Consider the following 21,080-nt stretch of genomic DNA (forward strand, 5'->3'; position numbering starts at 1 on the left):
GAGCTTGTAGTTAGCCGAGATCCGGCCACTGCACTCCAGCCTGGGCGACAGAGCGAGACTCCGCCTCAAAAAAAAAAGAAAAAAGAAAACAAAGCTGATACCCAAAGAGGAGAGGTGTCCTGCTGGAGGCCCCAAATATGGCTGCTGGGTCCAGCTTCCATGGCTTCTATACCAGGAGTGTTCAAACTTCAGTGGGCATCAGAATCCCTGGAAGGAGAATCAAAAATACATATTCCTGGGTCCCAACCCAGAGGAGCTAATTCCTTGGGTCTGCTCTGGTGCCCAGGAATTTGCTTTTTACTATTATTTTTTTAATTTTATTTTTTCTTGAGATAGGGTCTCACTCTGTCCCTCAGGCTGGAGTGAGGTGGCATGATCTTGGCTCACTGCAACCTCCACCTCCTGGGCTCAGGTGATCCTGCTACCTCAGTGCCCCGGGTAGCTAGTACTACAGGCATGCACCACCATGCCTGGCTAATTTTTTGTATTTTTTGTAAAGATGGGGTTTTTCCATGTTGCCCAGGCTGGTTTCCAATTCCTGGACTCAAGCAATCCTCCTGCCTTGGCCTCCCAAAGGGCTGGGATTATAGGCGTGAGTCCCTGAATTTGCATTTTTGATGAACACCCAGGTGGTTCTGGTGCTAGAGACTCCATGGATCACACTTTAGAAACAATTGATCTCCACCATGCTGAGGAAGGAAATCAAGAGAATTCTCAGCTGCTGGCTTCCCCTACGTGTCCTAGGCAGAAATGGTGGGAGAGAGGTGTGTTCCTGTCTAGCTTCTCAGCAGAGAAGGAATGAATCCCTGGGTGTGCTCAAATGGGTGTCTCCACAAACCTGTCCAGCACCCAACAGGAAGCCCAGGATAAAAGTCTAAGGAGGCCTGGATTACTCAAAAGGCAGCTACTACCCCAAAAAAACAGCCCTGAGAATGAACCCTGCTTTAACATGGATGCCTCATCAAGGTGGTGGATCACGTAATCCCAGCACTTTGGGAGACAGAGAAGGGCAGATCACTTGAGCCCAGAAGTTCAAGACCAGCCTGGGCAACGTGGCAAAACCCCATCTCTACAAAAAAATACAAAAATTGGCCAGGCGTGGTGGCATGAGCCTGTAGTCCCAGCCACTCAAAAGGCTGAGGTGAGGTGGGAGGATCACCTGAGCCTGGGGAGGCTGAGGCTACAGTGAGCCGTGATCATGCCACTGCACTCCAGCCCGGGCAACAGAGTGAGACAGTTTCAAAAAACAAAACAAAAAAACCCATGGATGCCTCATGCCTGCTCACCAACTGTGTTTTCCAGTAGATGGACACAGCAAATAGACTTGCATACAGCTACCTCTAGAGCCACCAAAGGAGACCCAGCCATGTCAACCCAGTCGTTGTGTGCAGAAATCAGGAATTTCCAGGGGAGAGAAGAAGAAGAAAAGGAGAAAAACAGCCCCCAAGCTTGCTCCAGCTTCTGTGTCCCTCTCTTTGGGAGCCAGCGAGGCTATGCAATCAAAAACAGCCTCCTGGAACTAAAAAGGACTTGTGTTCAACTCCTCTCTGGAGAAGCAATCGGAGGGGAGCCAAAGCAAACACTGCTCCCTCCTGAGGCTCCGGACACAAGGCTGAACCCAAAGAAGTTGGGAAGGAAGTAAGATCTATCCTCACCTCCTATCTCTCACTTCTACAAACACAGATGGTGCTGCTGTTATCTGCCCTCATGCTGGGTCAAGGCTGTATCTTGAATTGTATTGGGGTGAGAGGCTGAGCTCAAGTTTTTGCACAGCATGAAAAAGGAAAGATGCCTGTAATCAAGTCAGAAAGTAGAAGTGTCTGGCTGGGTTTACAGAGTGCCCTCCCATCTATGAATGACTCACCAAAGAAAAAGGCCCTTAGCTCTGTAGAATTGAGGGAGGGGAGATATTCCATTGAGTCAACTTGGGAATGGTGCTAGGTAGAAGTCAGGAGGTCAAGAAAGAAAGAAGAGGAAACACCAGATATCACCTTAACCCTATGGTGGTTGCTGTTGTTTTAATCATCCTTGATAGCACCCCAACCTACATCCTGCAATCCACACAGGGCTGTTTGATGTTGAGGCTTGGGGGGAGTTCAAGTCAAGGGAAGGACATCCTGTTAACAGCATTGTTGGAAAAAGATCAAGAACTAGGAGATGGAAAATAGCTGTGAACACCTGATAAGCCTGGGCACCCCCCGCCCCCCTCATCCCTGCCCGCTTCCTTCAGTCTTAGGTTTATGAGACTAAAGTCTCGTGCACAGGCATAGGGGTTGACCCAGTGAGTATCTCTGTCACCCCAGAGTCTCCAAAGTCTTCATCACCACACTCTGGGAATATTACACCAATTTCTTGCACCCGTATTGTTTTTAGTTTAAGTAGCTCTCAAAAGGGACAAGTCCCCATCGGGATACTTCCTGGAATGGCCCAGCCTCCCCTATGTACCAACTCCTGGTCACTTCACTCTTTAAGAATCAGCTCAGTCTTCACCTTAAGGAAGTTGCCCTGATTGTCCACAGTGCACCCACACTGGGGCAATGTCCGGTAATACTAGGAGAGGCTTCAGTATTGGCCTCTCTTTCTAGATCCAGAGCCAACAGAAGACAGAGGTGATTACCTTTATTGATGATGGTACTGAGAACATCTGTTCTTTATTTAGTACTTTTTTTTTTTTAAGTAGAGGCAGGGATCTTACTATGTTGCCCAGGCTGGTCCTGAACTCCTAGAATTAAGCAATCCTCCCTCTTGGCCTCGCACAGTGCTGAGATGACAGGCATGTGCCATCACAGCTGATCTCACTTAGCACTTCTTAGCTGAGAAACTATTACCTAAATGCTGTCCACATATTGTCTCATTTAATCCTTTCCTAGAGCTTCTGCAGTAGCCAGTATGAATGCTATTTTACCAAAGAAGCCCAAACCTATGAAAGTTATGAGACTTGTCAAAGGGTACACAGCAGATCTAGTGACAGTATTCTTAATACCCTCGGCCTGGCACAGTCCAAGGCACACAGTAAGGATTCAGTAGCTTTTTCCACATAAGGAATAAGAACAAGTCACATCAAGAAGACAACCCAGGCATGAGAATCTCGTCCAACCAGCTGAACTCTCAGTTAACTGATTGGTCATCTTAATTTCTTTCAGGAAGTGAAAACCTGCTAATTTGCCCATCCATCTGCAAGCAGCTGTTATGCTCAGGGCCTTGCTCTGAGACACAGGACAGATGGGTCATCAAACAGGAAATTTTCCTTGACCCCTTTGTGGGCTTCGTGACAGGGGTGCCTCACTTAGCCCTCAGCTCTCAACTCCTAGAGGGAGCGGGAGCACCCAGGCAAGCGGGTACAGGAGCTGGAGTGGTCGCTTTTGGGCACCAGCAGGAGAAAAACTCCATGCAGGTCCTGCGGCAGCATCTAGGGGGAGTACCTGTGAACCCCAAAGCTCCAGAGCGTGTTTGTTACACTGTGCTCCTTTAGCTTAAGTGTTTAACAGCTCAGTGGACCCTCTGCCTTTTCATGAGGGCAGAGAGCCAGTGTGACAGCTTTCTGTATCCTGAGCTCTTGCCTGGCATCCAGGAAAAAATCAGATGGCACACATGAATTGAAGGATAGTAAATGCAGAGGATTTTATTGCCGATAGAAGTGGCTCTCAGTGGGAAGGGGAGCTGGAAAGCAGATGGAGTGGGAAGGTGTTCTTCCCCTGAGGTCTGGCTGTCCCCAGCTGTACTCTTCTCTGAAGTCCTGCTGCCCAGCCATCCCTCTAAAGTAAAGCTGCTTCTCTCTGATGTCTGACTACTTCTTCTCTCCTTCTCTGCTCTCTGTCAGTGGAGACTGGGGGTTTTAAAGGTACAGGATGGGGGTTGGCCAGGGGTGGTTTTGGAAAAGGCAACATTCCAGCAGGAAAACCGGGATGTAAAGTCTCACTTTGGGCTGCGACTTCAGGCTTGAGGGTGGGGCCCTCGCCAGGGATCCCACCCTTTTCTGCCTGGAATTTCTCTGCCTCCTGTCCCTATCATCAGCCCCTGCCTGGTCCTCTGGGAAGTTTCCCACTTAGTAGGAAGAAGATGTGGAAATGGAGGGGAGGTGGACAAGAGGAAGGATAAGGAAGAAGGAGGAATAGACAAACCACCAGAAAACAAAGGCCAGTGGTGGAACAGACCCAGCAAGTACACAGGCTTGGGAATGCATTCTTTAGAGCATAAAGGCTGATGTGGATGATGGCAGCAGGGGAGCAGGGATTCCAGCTAGAAGGGAACACCTCAAAAGCAGAGTATCTTTTGTTTGCTTGGTGGTGGTTAAATATACACAATTGTTGATTTTTAAGCAATTTTTAACTGTATAGTTTAGCAGCGCTAAGTACGTTCATATTATTGTGCAACTATCACCTCCATCCATTTCCAGAACATTTTTCATCTTCCCAATCTGAAACTCTGTACCCGTTAAACAGTAACTCCCCATTCTCTCCTTCCCTCAGCTTCTGACAATCACCATTCTGCTTTCTGTTTCTATTACTTTGACTACTCCAGGTAACTGTGGTGTAATAAAAATATTATTTGGTCTTTGTCCTCTGTTCTTGGTATAGAGCTACAGAAATTCTTGGAATTTCCTGAGTGATAGGAATATCTCATCATTTCCTAAGGGGCCCCTTTCCAAGACACCAATGTTTATGCTAATGAGGTGACGTAGGTAGCGCTCCTAGATAGCCTCAGGAGGGGGCTGATCACCAGAAAGACCAGAGATTAGAACTTGGAAATGTACAGCCCCATCCCTTTACCCACTCCAGGGAGTTTATGCTAATGAGGCAACATAGGTAGCGCTCCTAGGTAGCCTCAGGAGGGGGCTGGTCACCAGAAAGATCATGGATTAGAACTTGGAAATGTACAATCCCATCCCCCTGCCCACTCCAGGGAGGGGAGGGGAGGAGAGGGGGCTAGAGACTGTGCTGGATAAAATCTCTTGAACAGTAGAGTTTCAGAGAGCTTCTGGTTGGTGAGTACATCCAGATGCTGAGAGGGTGGAAGGATAGGGCTTGGAAGCTCCACAGCCCCCATCCCCATTTCCTGCCCTATGCATCTCTTCCATTTGGCTGTTCCTGAGTTGTATCCTTTATAATAAATGAGGAAATGTGAGTGAAGTGTATAATAAACTAGGAAATGTGAGTAAAGTGTTTTCCGGAGTTCTGTGAGCTGTTATAGCAAATCAAACCTGAAGAGGAGTCATGGGAACCCCCAGTTCACAGCTGGTTGGCCAGAAGTTTTTATAGATTTCACTGCATATAACATATATGTATATATTTCATTGTACCTGTATATACATACAAACACATACACACCATATTTTATTTATTCATCTGGAAGCACACTTGGGTTGGTTCCATGTTTTAGCTATTGTGAATAAGGCTGTTATAAACATGAGTATACAAATACCTGTTCAAGTTCCTGCTTTCAATTTTTTTACCTAGAAGTGGAATTGCTGGATCACACGGTAATTTTATTTTTAATTTTTTTGAGGGTCTTCCATGTTGTTTTCATAGCAGCTGCACCATTTTACATTCCCACCAGCAATGCAAAAGAGTTCCAATGTCTTCACATCCTTACCAACACTTTTGTTTTTAAATAATAGCCATCCTAAATAGGTGTGAAGTGGTATCTGACAGTGGTTTTGATTTGTATTTCCCTAATGTTGAGCATCTTTTTAGGTGCTATGACCATTTGTACATTTGTTAGCTCATTTTTAAATTGGATTGTTTATTTTTGCGGTTGAGTTGTAAGAGTTCTTTACACATTCTAGAAATTAATTCCTTATCAGATATATGATTTGCAAATATTTTCTCCCAAATATGGGTGACTTTTTTAGTCTGTTAATAGCACCTTTTAATGCATCAACGTTTTACACTGATGTAGTTTAATGTTTTCTTTTCTTTTAGTACCTCTGCTTTTGGTATCAGACCCAAGTAATCTTTGCCAGAACTAACATTGTAAAGCATTTCCCCTGTTTCCTTCTAAGAGTCTTATGGTTTTAGCTTTTATGTTTAAGTCTTTGATCCACTTTTGAGTTAATTTTTGTATATAGTATAATGATGTTACTGGAAAGGGGTTCCAATACAGATCTCAATAGAGGTTTCTTGAATCTTACACAAGAAAGAATTTGGGGGAAGTCCATAAAGTGAAAGCAAGTTTATTAAGAAAGTAAAGGAATAAAGAATGGCTACTCTATAGGCAGAGCAGTGGCATGGACTGCTCAGCTGCTTATATTTATTGTTACTTCTTGATTATATGCTAAACAAGATGTGGATTATTCATAAATTTTCTGAGAAAGGGGCAGGCAATTCCAGGAACTAAGGGTTTCTTTCCTTTTTAGGCCACATAAGGTAACTTCCTGATTTGCTACGGCATTTGTAAACTGTCATGGTGCTGATGGGAGTGTCTTTTAACAGGCTAATGCATTTTAATTAGCGTATAATGAGCAGTGAGGATGACCAGAGATCAGTTTCATCACCGTTTTCGCTTTCGTGGTTTTGGCTGGCCTCTTTACTGCATCCTTTTATCAGCAAGGTCTTTGTGACCCGTACCTTGTGCCAACCTCCTATCTCATCTTGTAACTTAGAATGCCTAACCTCCTGAGAATGCAGCCCAGCAGCTGTCAGCCTGATTTTACCCAGCCGCTATTCAAGATGGAGTCACTCTTGTTCAAACGTCTCTGACAACGCAAGGGTCTAATTTCATATGGTTATCCAGTTTTCCCAGCACCCCTTATTGAAAAGGCTGTCTTCTCCTCCTTGAATGCTCTTGACACCCTTGTTGAAAATCATTTGACCATATACCCAAGGGTTGATATCTGGACTCTCTTCTCTATTTCATTGGTCTCTATACCTGTCTTTATGCCAAATACAACATTGTCTTCATTACTGTAGCTTTGTAGTAAGTTCTGAAATCAGAAAGTGTGAGATCTCCGATGCTGTTCTTCTTTTTCGAGATTGTTGTGGCTATTCAGGGTTCCCTGAAATTCCATATGAATTTTAGGGTAAGGATTTTTCTATTTCTATGAAAACCATTACTGGGATTCTGACAGGGATTACATTAAATCTATATATCGCTTTAGGTAGCTTTGACATCTTAACATGAAGTCTTCCAACCCATAAACACAGGAAGTCTTTCCATTTATTTATACCTTATTTAATTTCTTTCAGCAACATTTTGTAGTTTCCAATACACTTGACTTTTATATCCTTGGTTTATTCCTAAGTATTTTATTTTTTAATGCTATTGTAAATGGAATTGTTTCTTAATTTTTGGGGAGGGGTGTTGTACATTGTCAGTGTATAAAAATGAAGTTGAGTTAAAGCAGGTTAAAATGTTGCAAATTCCATGTATTCATTTTGCAGAGGAGAACAGGACTGGATGCACAGCATGGGGGAGGAAATGGGGCAAAAGTGAGTTTAAAAGCCATGAAATTTCCTATGGCTTTGAATGTGTCTTTTTCTTGGTTGGGTGGGCTTGGTTGCTATAGATCTTTGACTTCCAATGCTTCCCAAAAGAAGTTATTTCGGCCACTTCCTAGTTAACATTTCTGTGGGAAAATGAGGGCCTGTAGCTTTCTAGTGCACCATCTTGCTGACATTCCTCTCCACTGCCTAAGTCTTAGACCCAAAGAGTATATCCCAAGGAGATAGTACGGAGCCAGAGTGGTCAGAGCAGAGCCAAGGCTGGGAGGTAACAAGAGACAGGTTAAATAGGAAAAGGCGGGGAGTGGAGGTCTGGAAATTGGAAACCGAAGACTTAGACTTAAGTCCGTGAAATTAACAAGCAACTGTAACAATGCCTGGCAAGGCAACAAAGCCAAGGCATGCCCTGAGAGATAGCTCATGCCTGTAATCCCAGCCCTGTAGGAGGCAGAGGCGGGAGGATTGCTTGAGGCCAGGAGTTCAAGACCAGCCTGGGCAAAATAGTAAGACCCAGATTCTACAAAAAATAAAATAACTAGCCAGGCATGGTGGCACACACCTGTAGTTCCAGCTACTCTGTATGCTGAGGCAAGGATCACTTAAGCCCAGGAGTTCGAGGCTGCAGTGAGCTGAGATTGTGCCACTGCATTCAAGCCTGAGCAACAGAGCAAGACTCTGTCTCTAAAGAAAAATCACTTTTCTAAAGAAAAATCATTTTCAAGATTAGGTTATAGAGAAGAAAACATAAAAAGCCAAGGCAGAAGCCAGGCCAGGCCAATCTGAGCTTCTTCCAGTGCACTGGATTGAATGTCAAAGAACCCAAAGGATATGGAGCATATGCATGGTTTCAACTCATATCCCATTAGGGGTCCTCAACTCCCCAACCCTAAGGTCTTCAGGAACTTTTTCAGTACCTTAGGTGAATCAAAATCATGAGCCCCAGCCCAGCCTCTGCCCTCAATCTGAAGGGTGAGTGGCCCAAGTTCCCACTACTTCCCACTGAACCCAACATACAGCAAATATATCATAAATCAACCCTGACCAGCTGGGTGCAGTGGCTCACACCTGTAATCCCAGCACTGTGGGAGGCCAAGGTGGGAGAATCACTTGAGGTCAGGAGTTCGAGACCAGCCTAGGCAACAAAGCAAGATCTCATCTCTACAAAAAAAGAAAAAGAAAAAGAAAAAAAAATTAGCCGTGACAAGAATATGGCTCCAAGCAGGCAGTCTCTTCCCATGCATGCTGCTCTTTCCTCCTGGTGGTTTCAAAAAGTGTCTGATTATGAGCCTCATTTAGGAGGCCAGTTGAAGATATATAATGCTGTCTGGGTGTGGTGGCTCACGCCTGCAATCCCAGCACTTTGGGATGCTGAGACGGGCAGATCACCTGAGGTCACAAGTTCGAGACCAGCCTGGCCAACACAGTGAAACCCTATCTCTACTAAAACTACAAAAATTAGCCAGACGTGGTGGTGGGCACCTGTAATCCCAGCGACTCAGGAAGTTGAGGCATGAGAATCACTTGAACTTGGGAAGTGGAGGTTGCAGTGAGCCGAGATTGCTCCACTGCACTCCAGCCTGGGCGGCAGAGTGAGACTCTATCTCAAAAAAAAAAAAAAAAAAAAATAGAATACCAAATGCTGGGCCCCTCTCCTAGATAGTTTGGTTAAAAAAGTCTGTGTGGGTCCCCAGACCTCTGTATTTTCATTTAGCCCCACGGATGAGGCAAATCACCAACCACTTTTGGAAGTTCTGGGCTAATCCTCCAAGCTGAGTCACTAGCCTCTGACATCGTTTCCACCTGCCCACATGTTTGGTGAGAGTTTTTCAAGGAAGGAGAAAGCAGAACTGAAATTCAGTTCCATGCAACCTTTCCCAGAAATCTCAAACTGGCTTCTTCTTCTTCTTTTTTTTTTTTTGAGATGGGTCTTGCACTGTAGTTCAGATTGGAGTGCAGTGGCATAATCGCAGCCCACTGCAGCCTCAATCTCCTGAGCTCAAGCAATCCTCCCACCTCAGCCTCCTGAGTAGCTAGGACTGCAGGTGAGCTCCACCAAGCCCAGCTAATTTCATATTTTTTGTGGAGATGGGGTCTCACTATGTTGCCCAGGTTGGTCTCAAACTCCTGGGCTCAAGCAGTCCTCCTGCCTCAGCCTCCCAAAGTACTGGGATTACAGACATATGCCACCATGCCTGACCTTCAAACTGGCAATTTAATCTGATGCACTTTTAAGACATAAAATACATTTTTAAAAAATGAAATGCATTAGTTACCAGTACTTAAAAAACAGATTTCATAAGCCAGATACAGAAGGACAAGTATGATTTCACTTTTACGAGGATCCTAGAATAGGCAAATGTATAGGAACAGAAAGTAGAATAGAGGTAACCAGGGGATGTGGGGGTGAGAGGAGGCAAAGGAGGAGTTATTGCTTAATGAGTTATTGCTTAATGAGTATTGCTTAATGAGTATTGCTTAATGAGTATTGACGATGACGAAAAAGTTTTGGGTATAAATAGTGGTAATGGTTACACAACATTGCAAATGCATATAATGTCACTGAACTGTACACTTATGAATGGTTAAAATGGTAAATATTATTTATAGTTTATCATGATTACAACATACAGGTTTCACATAAAAATCTGGATTTCTGATTTCTCTTCAAAGAAAAAAAATGAAAATCTGACATCACCGAGTCATGCTTTGTATATATCAAGGATTGGTGGGACCTGAAGCAACTGCTGCCTTTAGATAGGATGCATTGGGACCCCACCACACTCCAATGTCACTTTTACTAGCCCTGCTTCAGCATTTTTATGGCCTGGATGGCCCCCATAACCATTTCAGAGGGTGGTCCCAGACCTACCCCGTCTACCTTCAGTTACTGCTAGCCTTGTTCTCTGCTCCCAGCCCTTGTCTACTCTCCTCCAATGCACAATAGGAAGCTAGAAAGTAGATAGTCATGCTTTTCCTCCCTGGATGTCTGAGGATAGACCACCATCATGAACAGTACATAACTATTGGCAGTGGAAAGTTCATGACCAACTGACAACTTCAGAGGAAACAAATGGTCATGGATATCCTTCACCCCAGGAAGGCAACAGTTGCCTAAGACTGAAATTCGGGAAAAACCAGCCAAAGTGTACAAGACCACACTGGATGTCATCTTTGTATTTGGATTCAAAACTCATTTTGATGGTGGCAAGACAACTGGCTTTGGCATGATTTATGATTCCCCGGATTATGCAAAGAAAAATGAACCCAAACATAGACTTGCAAGACATGGCCTGTATGAGAAGAAAAAGACCTCAAGAAAGCAGTGAGAGGAACGCAAGAACAGAATGAGGAAAGTCAGGGGGACTGCAAAGGCCAATGTTGGTGCTGGCAAAAAGCTGAAGGAGTAAAGGTGCTGCAATGGTGTTATCTGTGGCCATTGTGGATTTTTCACAGGAAGATTAATAAACTAAAAACTTTCCTGTGAAAAAAACAAAAACAAACAAAAAGTAGACAGTCATGTGAGCAAGCACGCTGTGTGCTGTCAATAGCTATAACAATCAATAGAAGTAAACAAAAGGGTTTCCCTTCACCTCTGCAAACTTCCCTCAGACCTTGAAAGACCTCTGACATTATGAGATCCAAAATGGCAACGCTGGACTGCAACATACCCAAGTGGCCATGACTTTGGAGCAAGACTAGGCTGGCCACACACTTTATGACTATGACTCCCAAGTCAGCTTCAGAAACTCTCAGCCTCTCTGGGTGATACCATATGATCAGCCAGTCCAGCAAACACAACCTCCTCAAGGCTGGAGTCACTTTCTGGAGCCCTTCTTTATCTGCTAGAATCTGATTTCCACTGCTGAAATACTATCATTGTTCTAGACCTGGACTATCCAGCTGGTTATGTTTATCCAACTAGTTAACCTAGGGGCCATTGCTTACTGGGAAACATGGCTATCTATAAGTATAAAATATACATCAGTTTCCAAAGACTTAATAATGAATGTAAAATAGCACATTACTAGCTTTATTATATTGACAACTTGTTGAGATAATATTTTAGATACATTGGGCTAAATAAAGTATAATCCTACATATAACTACAGTTTGAGTGTGTCCCCCAGAATCCATGTGTTAAAGACTTAATCCCCAGTGTAACAGTGTTGAGAGTTAGGGTCTTTAAGAGGTGATAATGTGGCTGGGTATGGTGGCTTATGCTTGTAAACCCAGCACTTCGGGAGGCTGAGGTGGGAGGATCGCTTGAGCCCAGAAGTTCAAGACCAGCCTGGACAACATAGCAAGACCCCATCTCTATCAAAAGTAAAAAATTAGCCAGGTGTGGTGGTGTGTGCCTATAGTCCCAGCTACTCTGGAGCCTAAGGCAGGGGATCACTTGAGCCCAGGAGGTTGGGGCTGAGGTGAGCTGTGATCATGCTACTGTACTCCAAGCTGGTGACAGAGTGAGACCTTGTCTCTTAAAAAAAAGAAAAGAAGGCCAGGCGCAGTGGCTCAAGCCTGTAATCCCAGCACTTTGGGAGGCCGAGACGGGTAGATCACGAGGTCAGGAGATCGAGACTATCCTGGCTAACACGGTGAAACCCCGTCTCTACTAAAAAAATACAAAAAACTAGCCGGGCGAGGTGGTGGGCGCCTGTAGTCCCAGCTACTCGGGAGGCTGAGGCCGGAGAATGGCATGAACCTGGGAGGCGGAGCTTGCAGTGAGCTGAGATCTCCAGTCTGGGTGACAAAGCAAGACTTCTCAAAAAAAAAAAAAAAAGAAAAGAAAAGAAAAAAAGAAAAAGAAAGGTGATAATGTGATTATTGCAGGAGTGAACTCATTATCATGAGACTGGGTTTGTTATAAAAGTCAGTTTGTCCTCTCTCATTCTCTCTGACACCCATGTGATGGCTCCTGCTGTGTTATGATGCAGCAAGAGGGCCCTCACAAGATGCGGCCCCTCAATTGTGGGGTTCCCAGCCACCAGAACCATAAGCCAAATTAATTTCTGTTCAATGAGTATTACCCAGTCTGTGATATTCTATGATAATAGCATAAAACTAACTAAGACAGAAAATGGATACCATGAAGTCGTCTGATGCCATAACAAATATCTGAAAATGTGGAAGTGGTTTTTGAACTGGAAAGGGGTAGAAGGTAGAAAAATTTGGAGGATCAGGAGAGAAAAGTCTGCCATGAATGGAGTATTAAGGGTAATTCTGGTGAGGGCTCAGATGAAGAAAGAACTTTAAGAAGAGCCTAAAGCTTCTCAGGGATTACAGAAGTGGTCCTAATCAGAATATTGGTAGAAATATAGACAGTTACAGACAGTAAAGACCATTCTGATGAGGTGTCAGATGGAAATGAGGAACAAGGTATTGGAAACTGGAGTAAAAGCCATTCTTGTTATCTACCACAAAGAACTTGGCAGGATTGTGTCAGTGTCCTAGGAATTTGTGGAAGACAGAACTTAAGAGTGATGAACTAGGATATCTGGTAAAAGAAATTTCTAAGCAAAATATTGAAGGAGCTGTATTGCTACTTTAAAGCACATGTAGTAAAACGTGAGAGGAGAGAAATGACTAAAAGATGGAATTTGTAATGAAAAAGAAAGCAGAACAGAAAGATTTGGGCAATCTGAAGGCTAGCCATGTAGACTGAAAAGGTGTCTGTAGGAGAAAAACCAAGGTGTGGCCAAGCAATCATTTGCTAAAAAAATTAGTACAGACAGAAGGTAACCAGGCCTATACACCAAGACAATGGGAAAAAAACCCTGAAGACATTTCAGAGACTGTCTAAGCAGGCTAGGGTCTTGAGGACAAGTGCTATGGTTTGGACACGATCTGAGTTTGTCGCCACTTAAACTTATGCTGAAATATGATCCCCAGGGGGGTCATGTTGGGAGGTGAGGCTTAGTGGGAGGTATTTGGATCATGGGGGAGGATCCCCCATGAGCTGATCTCGTGGAAGCAGGTTCTCACTCTCATAAGACGAGATTAGTTCCTGCAGAAATGGATGAGTTTCCATGATAGTGGGTTGTTTTAAAGCCAAGAGATCCTTTGGGTTTTGCCTCTTTGCGTGTGTACACTTGCCCTTTGACCTTCTGTGTCATGTTATAATGTAGCATGAAAGCTACAACCCCCTGCAGGCTGCAGGCATGCCCTTGAATGTCCCAGCCTACAGAACAGTGAGGTAAATAAACCTTTTCTTTATAAATGACTCAGTTTCAGGTATTCTGTTATAACAACACAAAATGATCTAAGACAGACAATTTGTACCAAGGAGTGGGGTCATCCGTAAACAAACCTAAAAATGCAGAAGCAGCTTTGGAACTGGGTAATGGGCAGAGGTTGGAAGAGTTTGAAGACATAGGCTAGAAAACACCTGAATTGCTGTGAACAGGGCATTAAGGGTAATTTTGATGAGGGCTCAGAAAAAGACAAAAAGATGAGGGAACGTTTAGAACTTCTCAGAGATTGGTTAGATGGTTATGACCAAAATGCTGATAGAAACATGGACTGTAAAGGCCATTCAGATGAAGGGAAGTAGTGTTTATTTGGAAAGTAGAACAAAGGTCACCCATGTTACACCATAGCAAAGAACTTGGCTGCATCATGTCCATGCCTTAGGGCTTTATGGAAGACTAAACTTAAAAGTGATAACCCAGGGCATCTGGTAGAATAAATTTCTTTTTCTTTTTCTTTTTAAAGATGGGGTTTCATCATGTTGGCCAGGCTAGTCTCAAACTCCTGACCTCAGGTGATCCGCCCATCTTGGCCTCCCAAAGTGCTGGGATTACAGGCATGAGCCACCGTGCCTCGCCTAGGCAGAAGAAATTCCTAAGCAGCAAAATGCTCAAGACACAGTGTGGTTACTTTGACAGCTTACACACAGCAAAGGAGTGACCTAAAGGTGAAATGCGTAAGAAGCAGAGCATTAAAATTTAGAAAATTTGCAGCCTGGCCATGTGGTAGAGAATGAAAGAACATTTTCAGAAGAGGAATCTAAGGGTGCAGCCAAGAGACCTTTTGCTAAAGAGATGAGTTCTGATAGAAGGGAGCCAGGTACTAACAGAACAATGGAAAAAAGGCCCTGAAAGTATTTCAAAGGTCTAAGGCCATTCCTCCTGTCACAGACCCAGAGGCCTAGGAGGACAGAATGGTGGGATGCCACTGCCCTGAGCCACCTCAGGATGCTTCTCCTAGCTGCTCTGGCCAGAGCAGCCATGGCCCAATAGCCCCAAGTACAGCTTGGACCACTGCTCTGGAGAGTGCCAGCTGTGGGTCTTGGTGGCATTCATGTCCACATGGTACTATTGTGCATGCATGTGGAATTCAAGAGCAGTGGGCATGGCAGCTTCCACCTGGATTTCAGATGATATATCAAAAGCCTGGGAGCAGGCCCAGCACAGTGACTCATGTGGAGGCTGAGGTGGGTGGATCACTTGAGTTCAGGAGTTCAAGAGCAGCCTGGGAAAAATGGCAAGACCTCATCTCAACAAAACAAAATAAAACAAAACAAAACAAACAAACAAACAAAATTAACCAGGTGCAGTGGTGCATGCCTATAGTCCCAGCTACTTGGGAGGCTGAGGCTGGAAGATTGATTGAGCCTCAGAGGTCAAAGCTGCAGTGAACTGTGATTACACCACTGTACTCCAGCCTGGGTGACAGAGTGAGACCCTTTGTCAAAAAAAAAAAAAAAATTTTTATGTATACACATGTGTATGTCTCTCTCTCTCTCTCTATACATATATATGTGGAGAAATAGCAAGGCTGTCTCAAAAAAAAAAAACAGAGTGAAACAAAAAAATCAAAAAAAAAAAAAGGAAAAAAGAAAGCCTGGGAGCCTAGATAGAAACCTGCCATGGGGGAGAGCCACCAGACAGCCTCTACTAAGGTAACGCCAAGCAGAAATGTGAAGCCAGAGCACAGGACTCTTCTGCAAAGAGTCTTCACTAGGACAATGCCTAGTGGAGCTACAAGGGCAGGGCCACTGCAAGGACCCCAAAATGCTAGAATCAATGGTGGCATGTGACCTCAGCCTGGCTAAGCTTCAGGCATTTGATTCCAACCTGTGAGCACAGTCATGTGGGCTATGTCCAGCAAAGCCATGGGGAAAGGGATGCCTGAGGCATTGGGAACCCACTCCTGGCACCAGTGTGCCCAGGATGCAAAACATCAATCCAAAGGAGATTATTCTGGAGGTTTAAGATTTAAAGTCTGCTGGCCAGGGCTTGGTGTGGCTCATGCCTATAATCCAGGCACTCTGAGAGGCCAAGGTGGTAGCATCACTTGAGCACAGGAGTTTGAGACTACTGTGGGCAACCTGGCGAAACTCTGTCTCTACAAAAAGAGACAAAAATTAGTTGGGTGTGGTGGCATGGCCTGTGGTTCCAGCTACTTGGGAGGCTGAGGTGTGAGGATCACTTGTGCCCAGGTGGCAGAAATTGCAGTGAGCCAAGAACTCACCACGGCAATCTAGCCTGGGTGAAAGAGCAAGACCCTATGTTTGAATGGTAATTTTACCCAATGCCTGTGCAACCATTGTATATTAGAAGTAAACAACTTGTTTTAGAGTTTATAAGCTCATACCTGGAAAGAATGTGCCTTGAGTTTCAGATGCAATTTTGGACTTTGGACTTTTGAGTTGATGCTGAAACAAGTGTATTAGTCCATTCTCACATTGCCATGAAGAAATACTGGAGACTGGGTAATTGATAAAGAAAAGAGGTTTAATTTGCTCCCAGTTTTGCAGGCTGTATAGGAAGCATGATGCTGGCATCTGCTCGGGTTCTGGGAGGCCTCAGGAAACTTACAATCATGGCAGAAGGCAAAGGGGAAGCACACACATCACCTGGACAGAGTAGGAGCAAGAGAGAGAGAGAGGGAGGAAGTCCCGCACTCTTTAAACAACCATATCTCATAAGAACTCACTATCACGAGAGTAGCACCAAGGAGACAGTGCTCAATCATTCAGGAGAACTTTACTCCCATGAGCCAATCACCTCCCACCAGGTCCCACCTCCAATATTGGGGACTGCAATTCAACATGAGATTTGGTGGGGACACAGACCCAAACCATATCAAGTTAAGACTCTTGGGACTATTGAGATTGAATGACTATCTTTTGTATGTGAAAGGACATGAGTTTTGGGGGGTTAACAGCAGAATACTATAGTTTGGATATGATTTGAGTCTATACCCATGAAAAGTCATGTTGAAATTTGATTCTCAATAGAGCAGTGTTGGGAGGTAGTGTCTGGTAGGAAGTGTTTGGGTCATGTGGGCAGATCTCTCATGAATGGCTTGGTACTGATCTCACAGTACTGAGTTGTCACTCTCATGAAACTGGATCGTTCTCAAGGGAATGGATTAGTTCCTAAGAGAGTGGGTTGTTATAAAGCTAGGATGTCCCTAGGTTATACCTCTTCACATGCATCCACTTCCCCTTTGACCTTCTCTGCATGTTAGGACACAGCAGAGAAGCCCTTGCCAGAAGCCAGGGCCATGCCCTTGAACTTTTCATTTTGCAGAACCATGAGCTGAGTCTCAGGCATTATTATGGCAACACAAAATTGACTAAGACAGCAAGGTTTCTGGACAGTCACCATGGGACTTCAGCATTCACTGTCCAGAGCTGCCTCGGAACTCTGCTCCCTGCATTCTGGCACAGCATTCCTTGGCTACCCCAGCCATGGCTCAAGTGGTCCCAGGTGTGGCTTGATCTGCTTCTCTAGCAAGTATAAACTATAAACTTTGGCGGCATCCGCATGGTGCTAATCTGCAGGCGCTTATAATGTAAGAGCTATGGGGCCATGGTGGCTTCCATCTAGATTTCAGAGAATGTCATGAACAGCTTAGGGGCTCAGGCAGAGACTTGTTTTAGGGGCACAGCCACTGCAGAGAGCCCCCACAAGGGTAATGCCTAGTGGAGCCATGAAGTGTGGCTATCACTAAGACCCCAGAACTGTAGAGCTACCAGTGTGCAACACTGGACTGAGAGAGTTGCAGGCATGAGACTCCAACTGTGAGAGCTGCTGGGTGGACTGAGCCCAGCAAAGCTGTTAGGGCAGGGCTGCCTGAGGCCTTGGGGGCCCAGTCTCTTCCCCAGTGTGCCCTTCTTTGACATAAAGTCAAAGAAGACTATTCTCTAGCTTTAAGGCTTAATGTTGTTTTCCCTGTTGAGTTTTGGATTTACTTGGGACTAGTTACCCTTTTCTTCTTGCCTATTTCTCCTTTTTGGTATGTGTGAATGTTTATCCTATCCCTGTCCCACCATTGTATTTTGGAAGCATATAACTTGTTAGTTTTGGGGAGGTGTTTTTGAAACAGGGTCTCTCTCTCTGTCACCCAGGCTGGAGTGCAGTGGCACATTCACGGTTCACCATAATCTTGACCTCCTGGGCTCAAGCGATCCTTGTACCTCAGCCTCCCGTATAGCTGAGATGCAGGCATGTGCAACCATGCACAGCTTCTATTTTAAAAAAATGTTGTCCAGGCTGGCTCTTGTTAATTTCAGAGGTGGAGAGGAATTTGTCTCATTATGAACTGTGCCTTGAGTCTCTCTCATATGTGATTTAGGTGAGACTCTAGAATTTGGGCATTTGAGTTGATTCTGGAACAAAGTAAGACTTTCAGGGCTATTTGGATAGAATGAATGTGTTTTGTCCATGAGAAGGACATAAAATTCTGGGGGCCAAGGAGAGAATACTATGGTTTGAATGTGTCCCTTAAAGTTCATGTGTTGGGGGGCCAGGTGCAGTGGCTCACACCTGTAATCCAAGCACTTTGGGAGGCTGAGGCGGGGGGATCACTTGAGGTCAGGAGTTCAAGACCATCCTGGCCAACATGGTGAAACCCTATCTCTCCTAAAAATAATACAAAAATTATCTGGGCATGGTGACAGGTGCCTGTAATCCCAGCTACTCTGGAGGCTGAGGCAGAATTGCTTGAATCCGGGAAGCGGAGGTTGCCGTGAGCCAAGATCCTGTCTGTGAACTCCAGCCTGGGTGGATAGAATGAGGCTCTATCTCAAAACAAAAACAATAACAACAGTAAAAGTTCATGTGTTGGAAACCTAACTCCCAATGTAACGCTACTGAGACATGAGACCTTCAAGAGGTGATTAGGTCATGAAGGTTCTACCTTCATTAGATCAGTGTCATTAGAATGAGGGTGGGTTTGTCATAAAAGTCAGTTTGGCCCTCTGTTGTACTCTTTCTTAAACACGAGATGCCATCCACCATGTTATGACGCAGCAAGAAGGCCATCACCAGATGCTGGTCACTTGGCCTTGGACTGCCCAGCCTCTCAAACTGTAAGCTAAATAAATTTCTGGTCATTACAAATTACCCAGTCTGTGGTATTCTGTGACAGCAGCATAAAACAAACTAAGGCATTTACTGACCAATTTCACCTCTTCTTTTTACTTAAAGCAAATTTACATCTTTAATGTGGCTACTAGAAAATTTAGTTACATGTGACTTGCATTTGTGGTCTGCGTTATATTTCTATTGGACAGTGCTATTTTAGACAGACAGCTGTGGTTTCTATAGAACTGGCTCTGTAAAGTGGCTGTACTCACTTCTAAAAGTAAACTGATTCTCTCCTATTCTATTTCTAGATTGCACTGTGCTATGAGCTACCCAAAGGTCCTGGCGAAGTCCCCTCACAACCTCCATCCTATAGGATTCTCACCTGGGTTAGGACTGACCTCGAGTATCTTTTTCAGATCTACATCTGTCTCATCCAATACCACCAAGGAAACAAGGTTTTTTTTGACTCTTGCACGATAACGATGTGTGCATATCACTTAAAACTCCACACAGCTCATTTCCCCTTGAAATAATGCTACAAGTGTTGCTAAAAATTCCAGGCTGTTACCAACTGGGGCAACTGGTCAGAGCATACCAAGAAAAGGGAAGGGCCTCAGTTATATTCTCCAGGTTCATCTTCCCTCTCTCACCCCAGCTCTGGATTCGCTGGTTTCTTCCTGCTAGAGACTCCACCCTCACCTTCTTGACAATACAATGGCTGTGCTAGGTTAGAAGAGGCAGAATCAGCCCTCTAGCAGCAACTTCAAAAAAGAAGGCAAGTGCTAAGCCCTCACGCTCTACACAAAACTGCTGGAAACTATCACCAATAACCCTGGAGACACGGGGAGAAATTACATCCTCAGAATCTGCCTTTTATTTTTTTTTACATATATGCTTGATCCACAAGAAATACTGACCTACTGAGAGTGGCTTTGAAGGTAGAACTAGGTTTAAATTTCTTTTACTACTCAGTAGCTATAGGACTCTGGATAAAGTTGCAAGATTTATCTGGATCTCAGTTCCCTCTCCTGCAACAATGGGGACAATTTCACCTACCTCACAGAGTTGTTGAAAGGATTAAGTTAAATAATGGATGAAAAAGTACCTTGCATAATAGTAGGTGTTTAACAGGTATTAGCTTCCTCTACCTTCTTCACCCTTTCCCATAGCAATTAGGTAAAGAAAATGCTAAAAACCCCAAGGAGAACTGAAAATAAATCCTCTATGCTATGACCTGCTTAGTTGTTGTGTGTTTGTTTGCTTTTTAATATAATCTGAATCTTGGCTCCTGGTACAATTTTTTAAAACCTGGTATAGTATCTCTTCGAAGGTAAAGATTATCTTTGCAGCCCTACCACACTGTCTTGCAAAAGCTAGATAAATGCTTGTCGAAAGGAAGAATGTTGGATTTTATGCAAGCAGAAGGTAGTGCTCCTGTGGAGTATGTAAGAAGCATTTGAAGAGAGAGGTCAGAACTACCGGAGTATAAGGGTTATGGTGATCTGTGTGGTCAGGGTCAAAGTGAGGTGACTACCTTCCTGGTAGTAAAGATGAACAGAGGGAAATTTGCCTTTAGATAAGTTTTGTAAAGTTTCTGTTTGAAATGAAAAATTTCCAAATGAAAGGTTACATTTTCTAAATGAAATTAATAGATAGGAGAAAACAGTCCAATGAGAAGAACTGGGATTTGTCAGGTCTCTGAGCCCAAGTTAAACCATCATATCCCCTGTGACCTGCAGGTGTACATCCAGATCGCCTGAAGCAACTGAAGATCCACAAAAGTGAAAAGAGCCTTAACTGATAACATTCCGCTATTGTAATTTGTTTCTGCCCCACCCTAACTGATCAATGTACTTTGTAATCTCCACCACCCTTAAGAAGGTTCTTTGTAATTCTCCCCACCCTTGAGAATGTACTTTGTGAGATCCACCCTCTGCCTGCAAACCATTGCTCCTAACTCCACCGCCTATCCTATAAGAACTAATGATAATCCACCACCCTTTGCTGGCTCCTTTTTCGGACTCAGCTTCCCTGCACCCTGGTGAAATAAACAGCCTTGTTGCTCACACAAAGCCTGTTTGGTGGTCTCTTCACACGGACGCGTGAAACATTTGGTGCCAAAGACCCAGGTCAGAGGGACTCCTTCAGGAGACCAGTTCCCTGTCCTCACCCTCACTCCGTGAAGAGATCCACCTACAACCTCGGGTCCTCAGACCAACCAGCCCAAGGAGCACCTCACCAATTTCAAATCGGGTAAGTGGTCTTTTCACTCTCTTCTCCAGCCTCTCTGGCTACCCTTCGATCTCCCCGTCCTTCCAATTCT

General features: G+C 44.4%; 1 protein-coding gene and 1 pseudogene across 2 annotated transcripts in view; one reads left to right on the forward strand and one right to left on the reverse strand.

Moving 5' to 3' along the window:
* Window positions 1–21,080, reverse strand: part of FLVCR2 (feline leukemia virus subgroup C cellular receptor family, member 2) — a 69,003-nt gene that overhangs the window by 41,626 nt on the left and 6,297 nt on the right. The window lies entirely within an intron of this gene.
* LOC105517287 lies at window positions 10,405–10,915 on the forward strand (annotated as a pseudogene). Its single transcript, XR_001002651.1, has one exon. The product of XR_001002651.1 is annotated as a 40S ribosomal protein S24 pseudogene (transcript).

This window comes from Colobus angolensis, unplaced genomic scaffold, assembly GCF_000951035.1.
Source record: "Colobus angolensis palliatus isolate OR3802 unplaced genomic scaffold, Cang.pa_1.0 Scaffold3, whole genome shotgun sequence".
In the NCBI taxonomy this organism is placed as follows: Eukaryota; Metazoa; Chordata; class Mammalia; order Primates; family Cercopithecidae; genus Colobus; species Colobus angolensis.